The sequence below is a fragment of the Schistocerca americana genome, chromosome 8 (assembly GCF_021461395.2).
Source record: "Schistocerca americana isolate TAMUIC-IGC-003095 chromosome 8, iqSchAmer2.1, whole genome shotgun sequence".
In the NCBI taxonomy this organism is placed as follows: Eukaryota; Metazoa; Arthropoda; class Insecta; order Orthoptera; family Acrididae; genus Schistocerca; species Schistocerca americana.
Window position 1 is genome coordinate 512,302,861 of NC_060126.1, and position 27,219 is coordinate 512,330,079.

The 27,219-nt window shown below is 45.3% G+C and overlaps 1 protein-coding gene across 2 annotated transcripts in view; it reads right to left on the reverse strand.

Moving 5' to 3' along the window:
- LOC124544843 (myrosinase 1-like) overlaps positions 1-27,219 on the reverse strand; it is a 523,720-nt gene that overhangs the window by 211,407 nt on the left and 285,094 nt on the right. The gene's annotated exons all lie outside the window — the stretch shown is intronic.

Here is a 27,219-nt window from a genome sequence, read left to right on the forward strand (position 1 = left end):
GCAGGTTCGAATCCTGCCTCGGGCGTGGATGTGTGTGATGTCCTTAGGTTAGTTAGGTTTAAGTAGTTCTAATTTCTAGGGGACTGATGACCTCAGAAGTTAAGTCCCATAGTGCTCAGAGCCATCTGAACCATATTTTGAACCTGCGACCGTAGCAGCAGCCCGGTTCAGGACTGAAGCGCCTAGAACGGCTCGGCTACAGCGGCCGGCGAACTTTCGGAATGCAAATGTTGCTGCAGTTAGTATTTTTGCAACGGCATTTTAAACATTGCTTGTTTTCGCGTTTGTGGTGGGAAAAAGTGGTCGGAGTGCAGTGCAGGTTTCAGCGTGGATAGCTAAAGGTGTAATCTGTCACGTTACGTGTTAAAGTCTAGTTCGGAGACCGTAGTTTGACCGTGAGAGGTCTTTCTTTTCTGTGATAGTGAATGTATTCTTGCGTACCGTGTGGCAAGTTTCGTCGGCAGAACGGGAGGCTACTGTCTTCTCTGTGGTCTGCGACGCGCTGCGATTTCTGCTGACCGCGCGGAGTGCTGCGGGTTGCAGTTACGTCGGGCGCAGGCGGCGCTGAAGCGCGGATTGCGGCGGGCTGACTGCGCGGGCCAAAGCTGTTCGTTGCGTCGGGCGTCCCAGGCAGAAGCGGACGCCGTCTACGGAAAGCTGGCTGCAGGTGCTAAATGAAATGATCGTATGGCATTGTCGGCCGTGAGGCCCCATGCGGGGAAGTTCGGGGCCCGAATTGCAAGTCCTTTTTTAGTTGACGCCACTTCAGCGACTTGGGAGTCAATGATAATGAAATGATGATGAAAAACACGGGCCTAGTGTAGCAGGGGATACAACCCGTCGGCTTTGAACAATGACGTCACAGGTCGCCAGAGAGCATGTATTACAAAGATGAAAGAGCTGAGGAGAATGTTGAGAAACAAAGGAATGCGAGAGAGATAAACTTTATTTCACATATGTAAGGGCCAGTAGTATTTTCACGTTAACGATATCGCGTGTTTGTATCTTAGTATTTCTCCGCAAAATACAATGGAAAGAAATGAATGAAATTACTAGGGAAGAATACATCACGTTACATGTATGTCAGTTGTATCTCGAAAGTCTTTGGAACTGTATTGCTTAAGTGCAGTACGGGATACAAGTTCAGCGTAGTCGATTTCTTAGTTTCAACCAGCATTGCTGTCCTGTTGTTCGCTTGAACTATGTATCCCCTGCTTCACTAAACCGCAAATGAAACACCGGATACAAATTAAAAGCTCATTCGAAGTGTGTTGCTTAAGTACAGTCCGGTATACGAGTTTGTCGTAAGTCGATTTCTTCGTTTTCACGAGCATTACTGTCCTGTTCTTCACCTGAACGATGTATCCTCCGCTTCAGTAAACCCTAAGTGGAACACGGGATACAAATTGTAGATGTGCTGTTTATTTCGCCTCCGCTATTACTAACATAAAGTAGTATCAGTTTATTCTATCTCGTGAGATTTTTTTTTTAAGAAAGCCAAAAAACACTTATCAGCTACTGAAGCATCTGTATCTAATATCAAGCGATCGCTTTTAGATTCACATTCAATTATTTTAATGATAGCGCTTATTAGAACACAGAACTGCTTCATTATCTATGCCTCGAAGTGAAGAAATTACTATCTATGACTAAGGAATGACGTCATTGTTCAAGGCCGACGGGTTGTATCCCCTGCTACACTAGACCCAAAAACACACAACACCCAGTCATCACGAGGCAGAGAAAATCGCTGATCCGCCGGGAATCGATCCCGGGACCCCGTGCGCGGGAAGCGAGAACGCTACCGCAAGACCACGAGCTGCGGACGGCTGCGTGTGGCTCTTATTTCCTGGCGTTGCCGAGTAACAGCGTGGAAAACTGTGGAACAAACCGAAGATCGTACTGCGCCTAACTAAACTGGTTGCACTCGGTTTAGAGACAAACTACATGTGCAATGGATTCAGAATTTGGTAATCGGCTGCCGTACAGCAAATTTCGTCCGGTGTGCGCTCCCTTTGCCTCATTCTGCGAAGCATTTGGGACGTGGGCGTCGGCTTTTAACTGAGTTAAGCTCCAAGTCCGCGAGTATACGAGGACACTGGAGCGTACAACCTGGACCACGCTGGCGGCAGCCGCTGCTACTTTGGAAAATGCCGAACGCGCTCCCGGAATCGACATGAACTACACATCAGTCGGAGGACGTCGAAACTGTGATGCGACTCCGACGGGCAGGAGCACGGGGGCAAGAAGACGAGTGGTATCTAGCGAAGAGTTAATTCCCAAAAGAAAGAAAATGGAAACTAATATGATAAGAGAACGTAGGCTTCCACGGCCAGTGTCATAGTGATTAAAATTCCTCTGGGTATCGTTCACGACATGGACATCCACGAATAGCCCCTTTCCTTCCATCTTCCCCTACGTCATGACTAGCCTATCATATTAGTCGGCCAATTAAAAGTTTTACAACACTGACGTCAGACATCGATAGTCTGTAATAAATAGAAGCACCTATCCCCATGCAAAACCAGTCGTGCCCTGAAGAAGGCCGTTGCAATTCGGCCGAAACATCGGTTTTACTTTATTATTGTTGTTAGTTTTTTTTTTGACGCGGCATAATACTCAGATTTTTAATCACTATAAAATGATAAGCGCTGAAGATGAGATCTTAGCGGAGTTCCAGAATGAACTAAAACAAAAAAGGGAATCAACCACAATTACATGGCAGGTTAGAGACAAAATTTGGGCACTCGCACTAGGTCAAGCAAGGCTCTATGGACAGAATGAAGAGCTCAGAGCTGAAAACACCAGACTCATAAAAGAACTAGCGGTTGTAAAAGCACCAGATGCCCAGTAACGCATTCAGCGCCTGGAACAAGAAATAGCGGAACTCAAATCCGAAAATCAGACACTGAAGTCAGAAAATAAACCCTTCGCACTCTCATATGCAGTGGTTGCGGCTGCCGGTCTGGTTGGAAAACCTAAAAGCAAAGTACAGGAACGCATTCAACAAACAAATGCTAAACAGTCCAGCACACTTTTCTTTAAATCATAAACCAATCGAGATGCGAGAACCATTAGACAAACCATCATTAAAACAATTAACCCCAAGCAAGACAAATTAAAATTAAAATCAATCAGGTCAACAGAAAACACCGTAATAATTGAAACAGACTCACAAGTAGACAAGAAAAAGGTAATAGAAAAAGCAGCACAGCTTGAGGACATTAGGTGCGAAGAACCCAAGAAGTTCAGACCCTTGCTGGCAGTGCACCATGTCTCAACATATTTAACTGAGCAGGAATTCTTAGAAGAGCTCTACGAATTAAGCCTGAGTGAACACATTACTAAAGACGAGTTCGATAACGAGGTTAAAATAAAATTTAAAACAGGACCAAAGGGCAAAAGGACAGTAAACAATATTCTAGAAGTGTCGCCAAGAGTACGATTACTGCTGCTTCAAAAAGAAAGGGTTTTTATTCGATCTGAATCTTTGTACACCAACGACTTTGTTGCTGTACAAAAGTGTTTTAATTGTTGGGGCTTCGGTCACCCATCGAAGCGTTGCGTCAAAGATCCAGTATGTGGAAGATGTGAAAAACGGGGACAAAAAAAGCCAGAATGCAGGCAGGAGAATCCTGTAGGCTGTGTACCATGCAAACACAGAAACAGAACATGCGATAAGGCAGGGGGGCGAGACTGTCCTACATATAAACAGATCTACCAAAGACAAATACAGCGCACCGAATACAATGTTCTGTAGAACGTCCATTAATAAGGAGTGCTACCATAACTGTCAGAAACCCAACTCCCTAACACACGCAGGAACAGACGTAACTAATAACACAAACAGGAAAATGTACAAATCGCCGTCGACTAGGATGAGAGGCTGGCGGCGAGTCGTCACCTGGAGGCAACACATGGGGTTGTTTCAACCCCAAATGCAGATACAGATACTAATGTAACGCCTCAGTGCTGGGAGACAATGCAGTGCAGGTACTTCAGCGTTGCCGACTATATGGACGATATGTGCGTACAGGGTGCAATAGAATATGTGGTTTCCAGACACCTGAAACATCACATGTTTGATTGGGCCATCTTCCAGGCTGGTCTTCTTTTACGAGTTGACGAAAGACTGCGAGATAGTACAGAGAAATACAACGACGTCCTTGAACATCCTCAGAATGAAGATGTCACTGAGTTCTACATCTACATCCATACTCCGCAAGTCACCTGACGGTGTGTGGCGGAGGGTACCCTGAGTACCTCTATCGGTTCTCCCTTCTATTCCAGTCTCGTATTGTTCGTGGAAAGAAGCATTGTCGGTATGCATCTGTGTGGGCTCTAATCTCTCTGATTTTATCCTCATGGTCTCTTCGCGAGATATACGTAGGAGGGAGCAATATACTGCTTGACTCTTCGGTGAAGGCATGTTCTCGAAACTTTAACAAAAGCCCGTACCGAGCTACTGAGCGTCTCTCCTCCAGAGTCTTCCACTGTAACGAAGCGCGCTGCTCTCCGTTGGATCTTCTCTATCAACCCTATCTGGTACGGATCCCACACTGCTGAGCAGTATTCAAGCAGTGGGCGAACAAGCGTACTGTAATCTACTTCCTTTGTTTTCGGATTGCATTTCCTTAGGATTCTTCCAATGAATCTCAGTCTGGCATCTGCTTCACCGACGATCAACTTTATATGATCATTCCATTTTAAATCACTCCTAATGCGTACTCCCAGATAATTTATGGAATTAAGTGCTTCCAGTTGCTGACCTGCTATTTTGTAACTAAATGATAAGGGATCTCTCTTTCTATGTATTCGCAGTACATTACACTTGTCTACATTGAGATTCAATTGCCATTCCCTGCACCATGCGTCAATTCGCTGCAGATCCTCCTGCATTTCAGTACAATTTTCCATTGTTACTACCTCTCGATACACCACAACATCATCTGCAAAAAGCCTCAGTGAACTTCCGATGTCATCCACAAGGTCATTTATTTATATTTTGAATAGCAACGGTCCTAAGACACTCCCCTGCGGCACGCCTGAAATCACTCTTACTTCGGAAGACTTCTCTCCATTGAGAATGACATGCTGCGTTCTGTTATCTAGGAACTCTTCAATCCAATCACACAATTGGTCTGATAGTCCATATGCTCTTACTTTGTTCATTAAACGACTGTGGGGAACTGTATCGAACGCCTTGCGGAGTTCACAAGAAATCCAAAACCACAGGCAAACACAAACAAAGACAATTGCACACTACCCGCGCAACAAGTAGAATATGATGTCACTAAATGTAGACCCTATATTACACCAGTTCGTTTTGTCTACGGGGGTAGCACACACACAGTCACTACGAAAAACAAAACAGTAATGTAACTGAACAGAAAGACACATCCTGCACCAAACACAAACACCCCAGAAACGGACATACACCAGCCACATTTTACGAACAAGTCCCCGGTAGAGCAAAAACAAAAAGTCACTATCAGGGGGAATTCGCAGCAAAAACACATCGAACTCCATACTACCAGAAACCATAAAGCAGGAATCACGTGCTGCACTACAAAATTACTCCGAATCGGTGCAACAAACAAACAATCAAGAACACCAACCAGATACAACTAAGGACCCCAAGCTGAATACCGTTTATTACGTAAACTACGAAAACTTAGAAGTTAACCCACGGCTTAGCAGACTAGAAAACAAGGACATATTTCAAACAGCTCTTCGCTATGTAATAAGAACTAAGCATGAAAGCGGTGATAAAATCTGCTTTCCAACTACAGAAAAAACTGACAGGATGATCCTAATAGTTGGAAATCTGCCAACGAACCCCAAAGAGCTACGTAAGCTTCTAGGGGAGGCATGTGCGCAAAGGGGAGAGGGCCTTAACCTAGAGAAAGTATACAAGGACTTCGTGAGAGGACATGGACGTGTGTTTCTGGATATTAAAGGAACTACACTCAAGTGTTTTTCCTTCACTAGGTATCGCTTCTGAAGGTAGAAAAACGAAATTGCCAGGGCAGTACCCTAGTAAACATGGAACGAGGTAGGCTCTTAGAAGAAACAAAAGCAGACATCGCCTGCGTTCAGGAACATTTTCTGCGAGGCGGGAAAATTTCAGGGCTCCCATCACATTACATCACAATAGCTGGAACACCAAACGCGAAAGCCGCGATAATAGTTGTTAATAAAAACCTCATAGTAACACAGATCACCCAGTTTTGCTCTGAACACGTTGCCACAGCAGAAATAACAGACGGACAGGATGTATGGCTCATGTTGTCTATTTACGCTCAATACTCGTATGGAAATGGAAATGGAAATGTCGTGTGGCTAGGGCCTCCCGTCGGGTAGACCGTTCGCCTGGTGCAGGTCTTTCGATTTGACGCCACCTCGGCGACCTGCGCGTCGATGAGGATGAAATGATGATGATTAGGACAACACAACACCCAGTCCCTGAGCGGAGAAAATTTCCGACCCAGCCGGGAATCGAACCCGGGCCCTTAGGATTGACAGTCTGTCACGCTGACCACTCAGCTACCGGGGCGGACAATACTCGTATGATATAGAACCTTTGTTAGACTATACAAAAGACATTGCACGGCACTCAGAAAGAAAAAGGCTGCTCATTCTAACTGATATCAACGCAAAATCCCCCTTGTGGAACTCAGATAGAACTGACGACAGAGGACAACTAGTGTTCTTGACGTGGTAAATGAATGCAACCTCTTCATACTGAACAGGGAGAGTCAGCCACCTACCTACCGCGGAGATGCCGGTGCTGTAAGTAACATAGAACTTTCCCTGTTCGAAGCTATAATCAATGAAATTCATATATCAGAAATTTATTAAGTTATTTAAGGAATAATGCATTGAAGTAGCAATGAATTATATTCTATTTCAACTAACAAGTTACAAAAATAAGTGTATTTCTCATATGAAGCTAAAATTAATGTATTCCATGTATGAAGTGCTCAGTCAGCATTTAATCTGTATAATCTGTGTAAACATACCCTAGCGCAAACCATTTCAGATGAGAATAGATCGAGGTTGTAGTGAGACCTTCTTATCTGAAACACATAGAAGTAGGCCACTACTAACCGACATGCTACTTCAGACTGTATTGCTCATCCAAATACAGCGTATCACTCCCCTCTTTATTTTACAAATTATTCTTAACCACACTCATTGTGTTATATTTTTATTATTTTTATTTGACATTTCCATTGTATAAATTACACTACTGGCCATTAAAATTGCTACACCACGAAGAAATGCAGATCATAAACGGGTATTCATTGGACAAATATATTATACTAGTACTGACATGTGATTACATTTTCACGCAATTTGGGTGCATAGATCCTGAGAAATCAGTACCCAGAATAACCACCAATGGCCGTAATAACGGCCTTGATACGCCTGGGCATTGAGTCAAACAGAGCTTGGATGGCGTGTACAGGTACAGCTGCCCATGGAGCTTCAACACGATACCACAGTTCATCAAGAGTACTGACTGGCGTATTGTGAGGTGCTACCATTCACCAGACGTTTTCAATTGGTGAGAGATCTGGAGAATGTGCTGGCCAGGGCAGCAGTCGAACATTTTCTATGTCCAGAAAGGCCCGTACAGGACCTTCAACACGCGGTCGTGCATTATCCTGCTGAAATGTAGGGTTTCGCAGGGATCGAATGAAGGCTAGAGCCACGGGTCGTAACACATCTGAAATATAACGTCCAGTGTTCAAAGTGCCGCGAATGCGAACAAGAGGTGACCGAGACGTGTAACCAATGGCACCCCATACCATCACGCCGGGTGATACGCCAGAATACACGCTTCCAATGTGGGTTCACCGCGACGTCGCCAAACACGGATGCGACCATCGTGATGCTGTAAACAGAACCTGGATTCATCCGAAAAAATGACGTTTTGCCATTCGTGCACCCAGGTTTCGACGTTGAGTACACCATCGCAGGCGCTCCTGTCTGTGTTGCAGCGTCAAGGGTAAGCACAGCCATGGTCTACGAGCTGATTGTCCATGCTGCTGCAAAGGTCGTCGAACTGCTCGTGCAGGTGGTTGTTGTCTTGCGAACGTCCGCATTTGTTGACTCAGGGATCGAGACGTGGCTACACGATCCGTTACAACCATGCGGATAAGATGCCTGTTATCTCGACTGCTAGTGATACGAGGCCGCTAGGATCCAGCACGGCGTTCCGTATTACCCTCCTGAACCCACCGATTCCATGTTCTGCTAACAGTCATTGCATCTCGACCAACGCGAGCAGCAATGTCGCGATACGATAAACCGCAATCGCGATAGGCTACAATCCGACCTTTATCAAAGTCTGAAACGCAATGGTACGCATTTCTCCTCTTTATACGAGGCATCACAAGAACGTTTCACCAGGCAACGCCGGTCAACTGCTGTTTGTGTATGAGAAATCGGTTGGAAACTTTCCTCATGTCAGCGCGTTGTAGGTGTCGCCACCGGCGCCAACCTTGTGTCAATGCTCTGAAAAGCTAATCATTTGCATATCACAGCATCTTCTTCCTGTCGGTGAAATCTCGCGTCTGTAGGACGTCATCTTCGTGGTGTAGCAATTTTAATGGCCAGTAGTGTATATTCCTATCTACTATGTAGTAACAAACTACATGGAACCATTTTAACAATTGTTAAGCATTCATTTTGCTGTAACCTCACAGAAGTCTTTATATATTATGTTCTTTATATTATTTAAAAAAAGACGGATTGACAAGAGTGTAACAATGAGAAGTCTCTGCTGTTAGATTCAGAAGCATACGACCCAATTTACATTTCAAGGCGGTGGGTTACTCTGTACTGTTAATGAAATAAATTGCAACCAATAATAATAAAAATTGAGCCACATTTTGCAAAGCAAAATTTTTTGTTTTTAAACTGACGGACTACTGCAAACCGCACAGGAAGCACTAAAATGATTAGAATATATAAAAAAGAAAAGTCACTCGCATATCAGACCGTAGAGGATGGCACGACGCTCGGCAGCACCCACGTCATCCTCTGCCATAATTGTGGCGTCCTGCGGATGGGGTATGGAATGAATATATCCAAAAATAAATAACGGTGTTCGCGTGTAACTTAATTTTGTTATCAGCAGAGAGTTTTATTTTGGGCTTCTGGACACTGGAACGATGAGAGAACTCGCCTCGCTCATTTCCAGCGTGCAAAAGAAACCGCCTGTGAGGAGAATCGCCGGGTTTCAAACTTGCCTGACCGAAGCGGACGCAGCGGTCCAGAGGCACAGTGTACGCGGGAGCACGGCAGCACGGTGCAGGTAAACAGTCTAGCAGCCGGCCCCGACTCCAGGCGTCCGTTTGGGAGTTTTATTGCTGAATTGTTTGGCAGTAGCACGTTATGCCGTCCCGGGAAACATCTGCTGCCCGGTACGAGGTCATAAATTGAATCCGCTACAGCAGTAAACGTATGGCATTTGTCCGCGCTCCTGCGCAACAATAAACACCTGCTGCGCCTCAGTTTACAGCGCAGGGGCGTCCGCCGTTTGCTCATCAATTACCGTGCGTGTGTTAGTTTGTGAAGCTCGTACTTTGTGGGTCGCATGTCCACCCGCTGTACTGCCAAGTTTCCGCGCTGCGTGTAAACTGCATTCCGCTGACGTCACCGCTCGCAGAGAGTGCGCCTGCACTGTTGATAAGGACGAGCAGACGTTGTGCGCTCTCCGTTAGAAAATCCAGTCAACGTTATCGCGTTACTAAGAATTTGGGTAACGGAAGCAAAAAAGTCTGAAATGCTTACCTTAAGGGGCTCCGGAAAGGCTCAAAATCATGAAAAGTTCAATTTTTACTTTTTTGCGTTTTCTGAATCTGCAGACTATTACCTTTTAATAGATATATAATTTATTCAATTCCGAAGACTACAACTATTTTTAAATTTTTTTTGAAATGTGTTCTACATGGGCGTGACACACTGTGGCGCTGTTAAACTGCTCTCAAATGGTGTTATTATTAACGTCCGTGTTCATCAGGTACATTTTAGTGATGTGAGATAAAGTATGTGTTGTGGCTAACCTGTGATGGTTCAATATATATCGCTGGTGTGATTGTCGATTTTTTCATGTTTATTTACTCTGTCGTTATCTCGAAAATATTCGTAATTAATTCTGTTTCTTGAGTCTCTGTCTTGTTGAAGTATAATAATGAGTAAAAGTAAAGTTATTAGAAATCCTCTGAAGGCTTTTAAGAAAAGGAGAAATGTTGGAAAGCCAAAGGTATGTGTTATTACTGTAAACAATAAAGACGATAACCAAGTGAGTGAACCTAACCTCTCAAGTACACCTGCCCATAGCAGTCAAAGTGGGAAAGAAAATACTTCACAGAAGAAGCTTGGTTCAATGAGTGAAAACTATGAATGTTTTATTGGCGAATCGGATGTGAATGAAATATTTGATATGTCGGTTCTCAAAGGAATTTTTTCAAACTGTGTAAGATGTATTCATTGTAGTGAAGTTGGTCTGGAACTCTCCATAATAAAGCACGTAGGACTTGCTAGTGAAATACAACTGAAATGTGATAAGTTTTCATACATGACCACCTTTTGGAACAGTGTTGCAGTAACTGCAACTGAAGAAAATGGTAGCAAAATCTACGAACACAACAACGAGCGATGCTTGCTTTAGACAAGGAACGCCTTCGGGCTGCAGACAGGGCTGTAAAGAGTTAAGAAATACAAGCAAGAGTAAACAGGAGGTGGAACAAGAGGAAGCTAGAGGAGGAGTTTGCAGAGGATGAAGATAATCCATCCTATGGACCTGGAATGCACTAAAAAGTTAATCCAATCTTTGTAGCTCGATTCCCAAAACTTTTATTTTCTCATACTAATTACATGTTTTCTAAGGATCTTCCAAACATATTTGTTTCAAACTTTCAGTAAATGTTACACAGTACCTTCTGCAGAATATAACACAGCCTTTTTCCAAAAAACTGTATATTTTTGAATATATAAATAAAAAATTGCAAAAAAATTTTGTGAATTTTCATTACAATTGAAAAAAAATCATCTTTAATAACTGAACTAAAATTTTGTAAAATCCCTGTGTTAAGTTGTAGCCCATATTCCAATAAATAATCTGTAAAAAGTTCAGCTTCCTACCTCAAATACTTTGTGAGGAAAGATGTAATTTATAAGCGTTATTTTAACATTGCAAGTATAGGGCGTTCCGGAGCCCCTTAAGACTTACGAGCACTTGTTCAACAGAAGAGACGTGTTTAGTGAATATAAACAAGTGCCTATAGCTCTTAAGCTATGCAAGTTGGCAGGCCGGTGTTGCCGAGCGGTTCTAGTTGCTTCAGTTTGGAACCGCGTGGCCGCTACGGTCGCAGGTTCGAATCCTGCCTCGGGTATGGATGTGTGTGATGTCCTTAGGTTAGTTAAGTTTGTGTAGTTCTAAGTTCTAGGGGACTGATGACCTCAGATGTTGAGTCCAATAGTGCTCAGAGCCATTTGAACCTATGCATGTTGACTTCATATATTTGTTTCAAATTTTCGTTTCTGTCATGTCCCTGAGTACTGAGCATTCCTGCTGGGAAACGTTGTAGAGAAGAAACGTGGGCGAAGTATGCATCATTCGACTCGCATGCGGGAGGACGACGTGAAACTTGCGTGCACGGTATCCCTATTTACGTTCTCCGAGCTATCCTTAGATCGCTCCAGGCAAATGCCGGGATTATTCCTTCGAAAGGACGCGGCCGATTTCCTTCCCCATCCTTTACACAATCAGAGTTTGTGCTCCGTCTCTAATGAGTTTCGATGTCGATGAGACGTCAAACCCAATATTGCTCGTTTTACTTGAAGTATCCATGGCGTGTCTATAATATATTGTCTGGCAGACAATATTAGTCATTAACGGTGATGACGGTTTTCTGCAATAATAGATGGTGTCCGTCTACTTAATTTATTGGACTTCTGACAACAGAACACATATTCACGTTGATGGAGTTCACAATCCAGATGTATTATCTCTAAGAAGCCACAGTCCGCTCGACATTTCTATATGAATTGAATATGAGCCTCAGCGCAAGTACTAAACGCCTCGCCGGCCGGCGTGGCCGAGCGGTTCTAGGCGCTACAGTCTGGAGCCGAGCGACCGCTACGGTCGCAGGTTCGACTGCCGCCTCGGGCATGGATGTGTGTGATGTCCTTAGGTTAGTTAGGTTTAAGTAGTTCTAAGTTCTAAGCGACTGATGACCTCAGAAGTTATGTCCCATAGTGCTCAGAGCCTTTTGAACTAAACGTCTCCCACTTCAATCTTGCGTACTGCTGCTCCCCGAATTTTTCATCGTGTGCTCGCTCGTCCACTTCCAACGCACTACTGGGTTCGTGCGTAGCTAAAGCAATGTTTCCCTAAGTGCGGAAATGTACCGCAGCGTGTTGCGGAATAAGCTGCGCGAAACGTTTTGTTTGGGGCGGAGGGGTGCGAGTCAAAAAGTGAAATATTTAAGTGGTGTTTTCTTATAATTACATCTACATCTACATCTATCTACATCTACATTTATACTCCGCAAGCCACCCAACGGTGTGTGGCGGAGGGCAGTTTACGTGCCACTGCCATTAACTCCCTTTCCTGTTCCAGTCGCGTATGGTTCGCGGAAAGAACGACTGTCTGAAAGCCTCCGTGCGCGCTCGAATCTCTCTAATTTTACATTTGTGATCTCCTCGGGAGGTATAAGTAAGGGGAAGGAATATATTCGATACCTCATCCAGAAACGCACCGTCTCGAAACCTGGCGAGCAAGCTACATCGCGATGCAGAGCGCCTCTCTTGCAGAGTCTGCCACTTGAGTTTGCTAAACATCTCCGTAACGTTATCACGCTTACCAAACAACCCTGTGACGAAACGCGCCGCTCTTCTTTGGATCTTCTCTATCTCCTATGTCAACCCGACCTCCCGACCTGGTACGGATCCCACACTGATGAGCAATACCCAAGTATAGGCCGAACGAGTGTTTTGTAAGCCACCTCCTTTGTTGATGGACTACATTTTCTAAGGACTCTCTCAATGAGTCTCAACCTGGCACCCGCCTTACCAACAATTAATTTTATTTGATCATTCCACTTCAAATCGTTCCGCACGCATACTCCCAGATATTTTACAGAAGTAACTGCAACCAGTGTTTGTTACGCTAGCATATAATCATACAATAAAGGAGCCTTCTTTCTATGTATTCGCAATATATTACATTTGTGTATGTTAAGGGTTAGTTGCCACTCCCTGCACCAAGTGGCTTTCTGCTGCAGATCTTCCTGCATTTCGCTTCAATTTTCTAATGCTGCAACTTCTCTGTATACTACAGCATCGTCCGCGAAAAGCCGCATGGAACTATCTACTAGGTCATTTATATATATTGTGAAAAGCAATGGTCCCATAACATTCCCCTGTGGTACGCCAGAGGTTACTTTAAGGTCTGTAGACGTCTCTCCATTGAGAACAACACGCTGTGTTCTGTTAGATAAGTGCACATGATAGACTCATACGAGAACTAGCTTCTCACACCTTTTTCTTAATTCAATGAAAATTTCGTGCTGCTGAAATAGAGAAATATTTAAGTCTGTAAGGCCGGCCGGTGTGGCCGTGCGGTTGTAGGCGCGTCAGTCTGGAACCGCGTGACCGCTACGGTAGCAGGTTCGAATCCTGGATGTGTGTGATGTCCTTGGGTTAGTTAGGTTTAAGTGGTTCTAAGTTATAGGGGACTGATGACCACAGATGTTGAGTCCCATAGTGCTCAGAGCCATTTGAACCATTTAAGTCTGTAAGAAAAATTGGTTTTTCGCTTTACTCAGTATTTATCACGTCCTATCTCCTAAACTACATATGAGTCGTACAACAACAGGAGTTTATATACATAAAATGTATTCGGAGTTGCGAATACGGACAACACTCTGGTGTATAACGGAATAATGACAATGAAAATTTGTGCCGGAGTGGGACTCGGTTTTGGATTTCCCTCTTATTGCGAGCGGCCGCCTTACCATTTGGCTACCCGAGATGAACTCAGAGCCACATACAAACTTCTACATGTCTACGACCTGTACTCGTACATCCATTATATGTTACTACGGTACAGGGGTGACATTCTACTTCATAGGCGCTCGCCCGCTATCGCAGGATAAATAGGAAGGAACATTGCATCGTAATTCGGAATAACACAGGCACTGCAATATCATACACAATTTTACAATTGGCTCCAGTTGTACATGTTCACTACTAGCCATTTCAATTGCGACACCAAGAAGAAATGAAGATGATAAACGGGTAATCATTGGACAAATGTATTATACTGAAACTGACATGTGATAACATTTTCACGCAATTTGGGTGCATAGATCCTGAGAAATCAGTACCCAGAACAACCACCTCTGGCCGTAATAACGGCCATGATACGCCTGGGCATTGAGTCAAACAGAGCTCGGATGGCGTGTACAGGTACAGCTGCCCATGCAGCTTCAACACGATACCACAGTTCATCACGAGTAGTGACTGGCGCATTGTGACGAGCCAGTTACTCGGCCACCAATGACCACACGTTTTCAATTGGTGAGAGATCTGGAGAATGTGTTGGCCAGGACAGCAGTCGAACATTTTCTGTGTCCAGAAAGGAGCGTACAGGACCTGCAACATGCGGTCGTGCATTATTCTGCTGAAATGTGGGGTTTCGCAGGGTTCGAATAAAGGGTAGAGCCACGGGTCGTAACACATCTGAAATGTAACGTCCACTGTTCAAAGTGCCGTCAATGCGAACAAGAGGTGACCAAGACGTGTAACCAACGCCATCCCATACCATCACGCCAGATGATACGCCATTACGGCGATGACGAAAACAGGCTTCCAATGTGCGTTCACCACGATGTCGCCAAACACGGATGCGACCATCATGATGCTGTAAACAGAACCTGGATTCATCCGAAAAAATGACGTTTTGCCATTCGTGCACCCAGGTTCGTCGTTGAGTGCACCATCGCAGACGCTCCTGTCTGTGATGCAACGTCAAGGGTAACCGCAGCCATGGCCTCTGAACTGATAGTCCGTGCTGCTGCAAACGTCGTCGAACTGTTCGTGCAGATGGTTGTTGTCTTGCAAACGTCCCCATCTGTTGACTCAGGAATCTAGACGTGGCTGCACGATCCGCTACAGGCATGCGGATAAGATGCCTCTCATCTCGACTGCTAGTGATACGAGGCCGTTGGGATCCAGCACGGCGTTCCGTATTACCCTCCTGAACCCACCGATTCCATGTTCTGCTTACAGTCATTGCATCTCGACCAAAGCGAGCAGCAGTGATGCGGTACGATAAACCGCAATCGCGATTGGCTACAATCCGACCTTTATCGAAGTAGGAAACGTGATGGTACGCATTTCTCCTCCTTACACGAGGCATCACAACAACGTTTCACCAGGTAACGCCGGTCAACTGCTGTTTGTGTATGAGAAATCGGTTGGAAACTTTCCTCATGTCAGCACGTTGCAGGTGTCGCCACCGGCGCTAACCTTGTATGAATGCTCTAAAAAGCTAATCATTTGCATATCACAGCATCTTCTTCCTGCCGGTTAAATTTCGCGTCTGTAGCACGTCATCTTCGTGCTGTAGCAATTTTAATGGCCAGTAGTGTATTTACGAATGTATTACATTGGACATAATGAAAGACATTTTTTCTTACATGTTTCATTCATTTTTGTTCCGATTTCTGCCCAAATTAACTCCTTTTGTATTTAGTTTTTCAACGCGGCATCATTAATGTTCCACAAACCACGCTATTCGGATACCAACTCGATACGCTGCTTATCCTATGAGGCAGAGAAGCGGTCAGCTGACATTTCCGGTAAAAGTTTGAATAATAATTAGATCGGAAGAATTGGCTTGTCCGCTGCTGTTCGTGTGCACGAAACAAATAGACTCCCGCCCTCCTTCTCCTCCAACCCAGAAAATTGCAAATTGCAAATTGCGACGTGCAAGCCAGACTCCTCCCGAAGTACGCGAGCGTAGAGCCCTCAGCGGCGCTGCGTTGCCCGCACCCTGGCAAAACGGTCTGCTAGAATGTCTGCAATATGCGGGTGGGGGGCGCCGTCTCGCCCGCGTCAATGCAGGCAAATTGCGAGAGATTCCCGCAGCCAGGAGAACCTAGCTTCACGTCCAGCACTGTCGGCGCGACACGACGCTGCCCTGACCGCCGGAAGCTGCGAGCAACGACAGCGAACTCTGGAGGCTGAGGCTCGCCACATGGTCACGTCCTACATCTACATCTACATGGTTACTCTGCAATTCACACTTCAGTGCCTGGCAGACGGTTCATCGAACCAATTTCATACTACTACTCTACCATTCCACTCTCGAAAGACGCGTGGGAAAAAGGAACACCTAAATCTTTCCGTTGGAGCTCTGATTTCTCTTATTTTATTATGATGATCATTTCTCCTTACGTAGGTGAGTGTCAACAAATTATTTCCGCATTGGGAAGAGAAAGTGGGTGATTGAAATTTCGTAAATAGATCTCGCCGCAAAGAAAACCGCCTTTGTTTCAGTGACTGCCACCCCAACTAGCGTATCATATCAGTGACACTCTCACCCCAATTGCGCGATAACACGAAACGAGCTGCCCTTCTTTGCACTTTTTCGATGTCCTCCGTTCAATCCTGCCTGGTAAGGATCCCACACCGCGCAGCAATATTCCAGCACACGACTGACAAGTGTAATGTAGGCTGTCTCTTTAGTGGGTTTGTCGCATCTTCTAAGTGTTCTGCCAACAAAGCCAATCTTTGTTTGCCTTCCCCACAATATTATCTGTGTCGTCTTTCCAATTTAAGTTGATCGTAACTGTAATGCCTAGGTATTTACTCGAATTGACAGCCCTCAGATTTGTGCGATTTATCGTATACCCAAAATTTATCGGATTTGTTTTAGTACCCATGAGGATGACCTTGCACTTTTCTTTGTTTAGTGCCAATGTGCACTTTTCGCACCATACAGAACTTCTCTCTAGATCATTTTGTCATTGGAATTGATCGTGTGATGATTTTACTAGACGGTAAATTACAGCGTCATATGCAAACAATCTAAGGGGGCTGCTCAGATTATCACCTAGGTCATTTATGTAAATCAGTAACAGCAGAGGGCCTATGACAGGCGGAACGCCAAATATCACTTCTGTTCTACTCGATGATTTACCGTCCATCACTACGAACTGTGACCTCTCTGAGAGGAAATCACGAATCCAGTCACACAACTGAGACGACAACACTCCATATGCACGCAATTTGATTAATAGTCGCTTGTGAGGAACGGTATCAAAAGCCTTCTGGAAATCTAGGAATATGGAATCGATCTGAGATCCCTTGTCAACGGCGCTCAGTACTTTATGGAAATAAAGAGCTCGCTGTGTTGCACAAGAACGATATTTTCTGAATCCGTGTTGGTTATGTACCAATAAGTCATTTTCTTCAAGGTGATTCATAATGTTCGAGTATATTATATGCTCCAAAATCCTACTGCAAATTGATGTCAGTGTTATGAGTGTGTAATTCAATGGGTTACTCATGTTTCATTTCTTGAGTATTGGTGTGACGTTGCTCGGTAAATCGCTCGCAAGGATACCGACAACACCGTGCGAAACCACTAAAAGGATCTTGACATTTTTGGTGACTGGTCGCAAGAAAAGAAAATCGCTAATATTGGTTCGAAGTACTCTACAATATCCACTGTACAGTGCTTCTAAAGTACAAAGTTATGTACATGTAGATTGTGCTGAAAAACTAACGCACAGCAGTAATAAGTGACGCGAAGTCATTTTTCGCGCAAAGCGGGAAATTCAAGTTACTGGGACATTTTTATTGATATCTTGGTACTGTCATCTTCAACAGATGATTATTACGATCATTGGACCCATCTGATGACGAAGCAAATGTTCAAAACGATCAATGGTAACACACAATAAATACATTTGCAAAACATACTTTCTCATAGAATTGTGAAAGCCTGAAAATGTCATCTACTGAGGAAACAGCCTCCTTCTTTGTGTCGGTAAGTTTAGTTGTTCTCGGTCAGTCGATTTCAGAGGGCAAAGTATGCTGCCACGACACCACGTATAGTATGTCTGGATACCTCAAACAGATTTTCCCTGATGAACAAAATAATTCAAGGAGCAAAAACCAACTGACAGCTTAGAACACTGTCAAATATTTTATAATTCCATTTGAAAGTAAAAGGCAGTGCATTACGACAAAGTCAACTGTACGCACAGTCACGCTGCACGTGTCGAGCAAGTTATCAACTGTACTGAGCTACACACATAACCAGACACTAAATGGTTCAAATGGCTCTGATCACTATAGGACTCAACATCTGAGGTCATCAGTCCCCTATAACTTAGAACTACTTAAACCTAACTAACCTAAGGACATCACACACACCCATGCCCGGGGCAGGATTTGAACCTGCGACCGTAGCGGTCGCGTGGTTCTAGACTGAAGCGCTCGGCCACAGCGGCCGGCCACCCAGAAGCTATGACTTCATATTTTTCTCTAGAACATATTGTCCTGGAAGAAAATTTAAAATGGCTCAAAAATCGCGGTTCGAATCGAGTTTTTTTGGGGTATTCCTTTGTCAGATGTCGTACCTGGAAATCCCCTCCCAAACATGCGCACAGTAAGGGTCTGCGCACCACCTGTTCCATCTCGCCTCATGGCAGCTGGGCAGGCTCTGCAATGGGACAGAGCTCCAGCCTTCACGTTAGAGGATGAAAAGTGCGTGTACACTCATATCAGAACAATACTCAGGAACTGGGATCTGTGCTTGAACGAGAATGTTCACATAAAATAAAATGTCGTGTGACGAGGGCCTCCCGTCGGGTAGACCGCTCGCCTGGTGCAAGTCTGTCGATTTGACGCCACTTCGGCGACTTGCGCGTCGATGGGGATGAAGTGATGATGATAAGGACAACACAACACCCAGTCCCTGCGCGGAGAAAATCTCCGACCCAGCCGGGAATCGAACCCGGGCCCTTAGGATTAACATTCTGTCGCGCTGATCACTCAGCTACCGGGGGCGGACGATGTTCACATCATCTTGACCAACTTCTTCACATTGTAGCCCACGTATGGAAGTACAGTGGGAGAAATGAAAGCACCAGTCCGACACTAGTGGAACAGTATGTCGCACGTCTGACTCAAAGATTGAGAATTTTCGAATTATTTTTGCGAGAAGTTTCCTCATTTTTTTTTAAGTCACTTTGAAAGAGGATATGTTTGTTGAATCTGAAATCCAAAAAATAACGTTCGAATCCAGCTCTGAATAAATTAATTTTAGCTATGACAGGTATGCCTGAATATCACTGAAGGCTGCTGTTATTGAGTTCTTAGGCAGCAGAAAGGACCCAAACTATATTTCTGTGAAAGGTTTATATACGAAATGAAACAGCAGTAAATCACAGTTACTTTGGTATCCTCCCATTTGGTGCGTCTCTGAAAGCATGTATAACGAGAATTGCCTGTTTATCCGAAATATTGCCAGTTTAACTATCTTCGCATGTTTAACACACGAGCGGTAGACAGTCTCTAGTTTCCAGAGGTTGGATTATTGAGGAAAGCGCGGGCAAGCTCGAAGGTAACCAGTCGGGTCGGGTCGGGTCGATTATGGTATGAGTACTTGATAGGGACTGCGCGTGGCTACCGTTACTGGAACTTTCCATGTGGAGATGGCAACACAGTTTATCCAGTGGGTGTGAACTTTTGAGTTTATCCCCATCTTTCGTAGTCTGAGGAAGGTCGAGTCACTGGCATGAGGAAAATAGGCGCACAATACAGACAGGTTCCGCTGGCAGCTGTAGAACGAGGTATGACAGCAGTGCTCCAAGACAGTAGACATTGGTCCATCCAAATGGACAACAGCGCAAGAAGGCCGTAGGACTGTTCGATTCGTTCTGGCGAATAACAAATGACATCACCTGAAATCCGAGCAAAGGTTACAGCTGCTGTGTCACACCGAAACGTCGGGAACAGACTGCTGGAAGATGGGTTGAGATGTCGGCTGACATGGGACGTCGACCGCCGACACCTTACGAGTATGACGGACAACAGGCACTGGCATTCTGTACATCCAGAGACACGTGGGACGGTGAGTGACGTCCGTGGTGGTCAGAGGTGAGTCTCGCCTCTGTTTGCGGCACTCGTGTTCACCCCCAGCGTGTCCCTAAGTAGACGTCCTGGTGAACGGTCACAGGAAGCAGCGACTGTAGACACCCATACTGCTCTAGTTCCTGCAGTCATGGTGTGGGGAACAACTGGATATGAAAGCAGGATGAGTTGGTAATTTTGAGCGGAGGCTTCATGGTCGCCAGTGTGTGGCGAGATCGGTAAACCCTGATGTCACACGCTTGACGACAAGGGTACCAAATTATATATTTCAGTACGATAACGCAACACCGCGCACTGCAGTTCACGTTACAGAAACCTTGAAGTATGCGCGGAACCCTGACTGGCCTTCGCGCTACACAGTTCAAAAAAATGGCTCTGAGCACTATGCGACTTAACAGCGGTGGTCGTCAGTCCCCTAGAACTTAGAACTACTTAAACCTAACTAACCTAAGGGCATCACACACATCCATGCCCGAGGCAGGATTCGAACCTGCGACCGTAGCGGTCGCGCGGTTCCAGACTGAAGCGCCTAGAACCGCTCGGCCACCAGTGGCCGTCTCCACGGTTCTGTCACTCATGGGATGCGATGGGAACACATGTACTTTCATGTCAGCCTGCAACCAGCAGTCTTCATCAAACGGCACAGCCCAATCCTAGAACCAAACCACGTGGCTCTCCTGCGAACTATAACTTGTCGAGAACAGAGTTCGATGTCGTTCACGATATCAAGGGGTGTACGTACTGCTACGTGGAGAGGAGACAGTGTTGCCATCAGACTGAAGGTTCGGCTAAAAACCACTGGGCATTTTCCTGGTGGACGTGGGATGCACTGGCCTTTTGCCAACCTTCGAATTGACTTAGCCAGCTAGTTATAGAGGATCCTGTCATTTAACGTGGGATCCCAACCGCAGCGGAACTTAGGCGATTTCCACATCCACTAACACTTCCAGACGTGAAAAGAGTCGTGAGCGACATGTAGAAATTCTAGTACTCATGGGGAGGTGGAGCAGTAGTTAGCACATTGGCCGAGCATTTGGGAGGATGACGGTTCAAACCTGTGTCCGATCCCTCGTGATTTACGTTTTCCGTGATTTTCCTAAAGTCGATTAAGGCAAATGCCGGGATGGTTTTTTCGAAAGGGCACGGCAGGCTTCTTTCCACATCCTTTCCTAATCCGAGCTTGCGCTCTGTCTCTCATGAAATCGTTGTCGACGACACGTCGAATACTAATCTTCTCCTCCTCCTCTTAGTACTGGTTAGAGGTACAACCAGATACCTCTGAATTCGTAGTCTGGCAATTAACCACAGAGCTAGAATGAGATTTCCACTCTGTAGCGGAGTGTGCGCTGATACTAAACTTTCTGGCAGATTAAAACTGTGTGCAGGACCGAGACTCGAACTCGGGACCTTTGCCTTTCGCGGGCAAGTGCTCTACCAACTGAGCTATCCAAGCACGACTCACGCCCGGTACTCACAGCTTTACTTCTGCCAGTACGTCGTCTCCTACCTTCCAAACTTTACAGAAGCTCTCCTGCGAACCTTGCAGAACTAGCACTCCTGAAAGAAAGGATATTGCGGAGACATGGCTTAGCCACAGCCTGGGGTAGAGCACTTGCCCGCGAAAGGCAAAGGTCCCGAGTTCGAGTCACGGTCGGGCACACAGTTTTAATCTGCCAGGAAGTTTCAACCACAGAGCTGTCCAGCCATACTTGGGTGACGCCAGTGTGTGTGTGTGTGTGTGTGTGTGTGTGTGTGTGTGTGTGTGTGTGTGTGTGTAACAGTACTAGCGCAGCCCTGCATGGTACAAATGCCTGACTAACCGCTTTATCTCGAGACCTGCATTCGCGCACCGGTAAAGACATGACGTTACTTGCTTACGTAGCGCTCTCACGCAACCGTTTCCTAATGTCAACACGCGACCAGTTGGGCTGAACATGATGCCCGTGCACGCCGCCCATTTAGGAACAGTCTCTCCACACGTATATCACACACAAGATAAACTCCAGACAGCCGTGTGTGGGCGAGTGAGGCATTCCACATAGTACAGCTTACATAGTGGTAGCGCTGCGTACGAATCCTGACCCGGCACACGCTTTCCATTTGTTACACGGACTGATGAGGGCGTAAAATCCGCGAGTGAGTGGTGGAATAATTACATGTCTTACACGTCTGACAGCCGATGCTGGGTGTACCTTCTCATCTCATAACGCATTTTGTTACGAATAGTCAGTATAGCAAATAAATTCACTATTATTATTACGAGGGTAAAATTACTATAGGAAAAATAGTGGGGGTTTTAAATAAAGTATGTAAGCAAGGCAGTAATGGAGGAAAGGGTATGTGGTATCGAAGCCATCCTAGGTGAGGATGAGTTATTTCATTGGGTGGGGGGCTAATCAGTATGATAAGAGGAGAGCTTATACAAAAAGTTCTAACAGAAAACTTAGGAATCAGGAGGTAGAAATTAATGTGGGGGGTTTGTGTAATGAGAGGGATCACAATGTGGTAGATAGTAAAATAAACAGTGTTGGATTCACAGCTTTGTTAGGTAATGAAAATGCATCAGCTGTGCAACTGGGTAAAATGAATGTGAGCCGTGAGGAGGAGACTGAGTGTGTGAATGAAGACACGGAAGACATTGAACTGGGTGAAGTTGGTACTACTCCAGTGGAAGGCGATGTTAATGGTGTGAAGGCGCTGACGCCTGTTTTTAGTGTTATTATGGTTGGAGATGTGGACGAAGGTGCATGTTTTAGCAGTGGAAATGATGACAGTGATGAGCAGGCTGGAGGACTTTCCTCCTTAAATAATGTTTGTTAAGTGAAAAATTTAAATTTGGCGCTATTCCGCAAGGCTGCTTCTCAAATCCATTGCAGTCGTAACTTTGTGCGTCAACAGATGCCAGTACTGCGGTCGCTTGCAAAATGGCCGACATCGATGGTCGTATTACACAGCATTCTGTGGTAGAGCTGTTGATTGCAGAAGATGAAGCGCCCATACGCACTCATACAAGACGGAAGAATGTGTAGAAGTGATGCAACGGTGGATATTAGTACTGTTAGACGATGGGTTCGTCGCTGTAACGAAGCAGAAGGATGAACGCCTTTGGCTAACGAATCGCGGTGCGGTAGGCCTGTGACTGCACTGAGTCCAGACAACACTCAGCGAGTCGATGACATAATTCGTGGCCATCGCAGGGTGACTGCAGATAATTTGTGTCGCGTTACCTCCCTCAGTAAACGCAGTGTGATGATCATTCAACAGTTGGGATACTCAGTGGTTTGTGCAACTTTGGTACCAAATATCTTAACCGATCAGAATAAACATACATAAAAAAATTGCCTCCAAGCACTTGCAGCTGCTGCGTTTGGAGGATGAGGAGTTTCTGGAAAAAGTTGTGATCGGAGACGAAACATGGGTTACATTTTTTTCAACTAGAATCAAATACACAGGCAGTCGGATGGCACCACAGAAAGTCACCAAATAAGAAAAAGTTCAAAACTGTGAGATCGGCTGGGAAAGTTATGGCCACAGTATTTTGGAATGCAGAAAGCTGCGATTATGGTTAATTTTTTGGAGCAGATATGCGCAATAAATTCTGTTCGATACGTCAGAACCCTCAAAAAAATATGGTTCAAATGGCTCTGAGCACTATGGGACTTAACAGCTGAAGTAATCAGTCCCCTAGAGCTTAGAACTACTTAAACCTAACTAACCTAAGGACATCACACACATCCGTGCCGGAGGCAGGATTCGAACCTGCGACCGTAGCGGTCGCACGGTTCCGGACTGAAGCGCCTAGAACCGCTCGGCCACGGCCGCCTGCGTCAGAGCCCTCAAACAGATTCAAGCTCGTCTTCAGGGAGTTGACCCAGCAAAAGCTATGGCAGGTGACAATGCACGACCAAACATCAATCGAGTCGTCACGTCACTGAAAAGACTGTGAGAACTGGAAGCGGAGTCTCGCCTCATCCCCCGTACAGCCCTGGCCTGGCACCATCAGAACTCGAGCCGCTAAAAGAAGCTCATTGCGGGACTCACTTTGCCGATGAAGCGGCCATCAATGGCATCGGAAGCAGGACCGCGCGTTTTACCGCACTGGAATATATGCGCTTGTTTTTAACTGGGGAAATGGACGGCGATTACACTGAGATGTCAGAAAATAACCGTCGATGTTTTGGTTTCCAAGCTATTTAGTTCGATTTTAAATTCTTGGCTAATAAAAAAAGAAAAGAAACGAGGCCTTACTTTTTGACTGTCCGCTGTATTATTATTATTAACTGTAATATTATTACTATTGACTGTAGCCAGGGTGGATAAGTTTAGGAACTGTGACTGCGTGGAATAATTATTTGAATTTTCTGTTGCCCGTCACATTTACTTATTTTATGTTGTGAGAGTCGAGGGACATGAAAGGGAAGCAGTGGTTGGGAAGGGAGGGAGACAGGATTTTAGCCTCTCCCCGATGTTATTCAATCTTTTTATCGAGCAAGCAGTGAAGGAAACAAAAGAAAAGTTCGGAGTAGGTATTAAAATCCACGGAGAAGAAATAAAAACTTTGAGGTTCGCCGATGACATTGTAATTCTGTCAGAAACAGCAAAGGACTTGGGAGAGCAGTTGAACGGAATGGACTGTGTCTTGAAAGGAGGTATAAGATGAACATCAACAAAAGCAAAACAAGGATTATGGAATGTAGTCGAAATAAGTCGGGTGATGCTGAGGGAATTAGATTAGGAAATGAGACACTTAAAGTAGTAAAGGAGTTTTGCTGTTTGGGGAGCAAAATAAGTGATGATGGTCGAAGTAGAGAGGATATAAAATGTAGACTGGCAATGGCAAGGAAAGCGTTTCTGAAGAAGAGAAATTTGTTAACATCGAGTATAGATTTAAGTGTCCGGAAGTCGTTTCTGAAATTATTTGTATGGAGCGTAGCCATGTATGGAAGTGAAACATGGACGATAAATTGTTTAGAGAAGAAGAGAATAGAAGGTTTCGAAATGTGGTGCTAGAGAAGAATGCTGAACATTAGATGGGTAGATCGCATAACTAATGAGGAGGTATTGAATAGAATTGGGGAGAATAGGAGTTTGTGGCACAAGTTAACTAGAAGAAGGGATAGGTTGGTAGGACATGTTCTGAGGCATCAAGGGATCACAAATTTAGCATTGGAGGGCAGCGTGGAGGGTAAAAATCGTAGAGGGAGACCAAGAGAGGAATATACTACGCAGATTCAGAGGGATGTAGGCTGCAGTAGGTACAGGGAGATGAAGAAGCTTGCACAGGATAGAGTAGCATGGAGAGCTGCATCAAACCAGTCTCTGGACTGAAGACCACAACAACAACATGTTTAATTTACCGCACTACCATGCGTATGGAGCATGATTCGCTCGTCATCAGCCGTTATTCCTACAGGTGTTATTTAAAGACCAAACAGAAATAGTTAATTAATAAATAAGTTCACATTATGTTATGAGATAGGCTTCGACATGAAATATGGTGAAGAGATGCTTGCCGTATGGCTATTCCAGTGAGGCATTTACTTAAGACACTGGGTTTTGTTGGAGGAACTTTCTCCATCGTCATCCGCCGCCTGGGCGGGACCTGAATGGAACGCCGCGACCTCCCAGTGTCATCCGCGACAGCCATTTACCACCACCCGTCCCACACTGACCGCAGAAGCAGAGAACAGTTGCCGAAACAGACATGACACGAATCACGCACTGCGCATGTATTATCTTCCTCCACGGCTCTAGGCGTTGTTTCTAAGTCGACCTCTCACCAAAACTGTCTTCCTGTGTTTCTTGTAAATTTTCTCCCATTACTGACAAAGAGCATGTGTCTCTTCAAAATATGGTTACTCAGATATAGTGGACAAGTGTAGCGATATTTCAAGTCTCTCTTCAGAATTTGCGATCGTCGTTTATTTTCTCTCCCTTTTGATAATTTCATCCCACTCTTCCCGTATTTCAAGAGTGAAATTTTCACTTATGTCTTCCTCACATATTCACCCTTCAATCGAAAGATTTTTTGCCAACAATGGATGATTCTTCGCAGACCTTGTCCGTCAGTGACTGTTTTTAGGCTTTGTGAGAAACATACCCCCGTCGAAACTCACGTCTTCATCATTCTGGAATGGCTGTCAGACCTTGGTTTCATCATCCAAAGGAAGAGGAAATAGTGACTGGAGCCATATCAGAAAAACAAGGGACGGGGTGCAGGGAAGGGAAGGGTTGGATAAAATTTGTTAGTCGAAAGAACCTGCAGGACCGAGAGCGTCCGTTCAGCGTGAACCGGGCCGTTGTCGTGGAGCAAGAAACCCGCTCGGACAGGTTGCCGCAGAGAGCTCCATCTCGATAGCCCGCTGTCACTTCGTCACGTGACTTCAAAAGTAGGGTCCTATGGCAGTTTGCCCCACGTAGGACCATAACCCGTTAGCACCATATCAACGCAGTCCCAAAAAACATTCTACATGGGAATCGCCAAAGCGTGCGCGAGTAATGAGTGAATGAGCAAATGTCTATAAGGTACATTACATATGTAGAATTGTGGACAGCTGGGAATGTGAGTCTCACGGGAAGCGTGCAAGGGATAAGTCCCTGCAGTCGCGCTATTCATCTGTGTTCTCGGTGACTCAGATGGATAGAGCGTCTGTCATGTAAGCAGGAGATCCCGGGTTCGAGTCCTGGTCGGGGCACACATTTTCAGCTGTCCACATCGAGGTATATCAACAACACCAGTCGGCAGCTGAGGGTTTCAGTTATTCATAATTTATTCCAGGGAAAAGCTGCACGGTCATCAACAGTATTCTGTTCTTTCGAGAACAGTTACTGTCTTCATATATTCTACATCCTCTTGCTCGACTCTGGTAGGGTCTTCACCGTTTCCTGTGTTGGTGAATCCGGTTGTCCCCACTGCTCGCTCTGCCCCTCTGTATTGCGGTTCTAGCGACACACCACCGACTCGCTCAAGGCGATCAGGCGACTGAAGAAGTGATGTGGATTGGCCAGACTCTGCCGCCAAATTCACCGCTG